Below are 1,684 nucleotides of genomic sequence, written 5' to 3' on the forward strand. Positions count from 1 at the left end.
GGGAAATTGGAAGGGAAGATGAACCATGAGAGACTATGGACTCTGAAAAACAACCTGAGGGTTTTGAAGGGGCAGGGGGCAGGAGTTCAGGGGAGCCAGGTGGTGAGTATTATGGAGGGCACGGATTGCATGGAGCACTGGGTGTGGTGCAAAACCAATGAATTCTGTTATGCTGAAAAGAAATGTAAAAAAAAAAAAGGACAAATGAATAAGGGGTCCAGAACTGACTTTTTTTTAAGTGAGGAACCTTCATGTTTGAGCATTTGTATCCTGAGAACAATGAATTAGCAATGCATGCCTCTTACGTATTTATGAGATCAGCCTGGAAACTCCACTCTATTTTACAGATTAAAAACCTTAAGCATAAAAGAGGCAAAATAATGTACAAAATCACACAGCTGAGTGCCTGAACTAGAATCAGAAGCCAGTTCTATCTGATTCTGCCAGAGCCCAACTGCCTAACTACTGAGCAATGCAACTTCCCACCATTCTAACTGGTTTTAGATTTACTCTCCCATTTGTAAGTATTTTAAGTATTTTTTAATTAAGGATTTTCCAAGCTCTCAACAATCTTTGGTAGAAGTCTTTAGGATGTGAATCTCCTTATGAAGTTGAAAGCATACCAAAGCCTATATTAGTCCACCAACTTCTCTTAAGAAGTTTATCTTTTCTGTGCCCATATCTCTTCTGAACAATGTGGGTCTTTTTTCTCTCTCTCTTTAAAAGGAAACACACCCCAAGAGCATGTGACCAAGAAAGGAGTATATTTTTCCTTCCCCTTTATCCCCAGTAAGCTTCCAACAAAGATTCAGTTATGAGTAGAGAGGTTCCTATCTGCTGCTAACTGTGCTCCTCCTCCCTGTTCATCTCCTTTCCCATCTACCAGTCAATGTCTTTGATTCCTGGACTTGCAGCATATAACACAGAGCCATGCCCACTACAGGCACTCAGTAAATGTTCAATCAATAAAAGAGTAAAGAATTAATAAATGATGTCTTTATTACATAAATTTTAAGTCATTTTTATAAGCTTTTCTATCACCTACTTGCTTTTTAAAGGGCCAAATCTCTCTTCTCAACACTTTGAAAGCTTTGCGCAGTGGCAGTATTGTAGCCAATGAGGTTTATCCCAGGCGCGATTATTGCTAATTGAAACACTTTGAAGCGTATTTTGAACCACATGGTGATTTTCTTTTAGCAACAGCCACAAATAAATCCTCTGTTAATATTACTTTACTTAACATTATTCTAAGAGCTATTTTCTCCTTTTCTCAGGATATTCATATATAAATATATTAAAAGCAGAACCAGATTTTCATAAAGGCAGTCTAAGCATATTTTCAGAAGTCTAAGAGATACACATACCTTTTTAAAAAAATGTACTCCCCACTAGTGTACCTTTTATGACAACAAAGGATTAAATGACTTTATTTTAAGTCTTTCATCCTATTAAGATGCAATTAAGAGAGGCGGTATTTTGGTACACTGCAGTAGCAAACATTCTCAAAATCTCAGTGGCTTAAATAACAAAAGTTTATAATTTCTTATACTACATATCCACTATGGGTCAGCACGAAACTCTGCTCATGTGCTCACCCACATCACTTTTTAGGCTGCCATTTCCATGTGCCATGCTTCAAGGGGTCACAACAGGAAATGCAAAGAGACACAGAAGGTCTCAAACC

At 37.7% G+C, this 1,684-nt stretch overlaps 1 pseudogene; it reads left to right on the forward strand.

Annotated features, from left to right (window-relative positions):
• Positions 1-1,087: 1,087 nt before the first annotated feature.
• On the forward strand, positions 1,088-1,278 carry LOC116594544 (annotated as a pseudogene).
• Positions 1,279-1,684: the final 406 nt, after the last annotated feature.

This window comes from Mustela erminea, chromosome 6 (genome assembly GCF_009829155.1).
Source record: "Mustela erminea isolate mMusErm1 chromosome 6, mMusErm1.Pri, whole genome shotgun sequence".
Taxonomy (NCBI): Eukaryota; Metazoa; Chordata; class Mammalia; order Carnivora; family Mustelidae; genus Mustela; species Mustela erminea.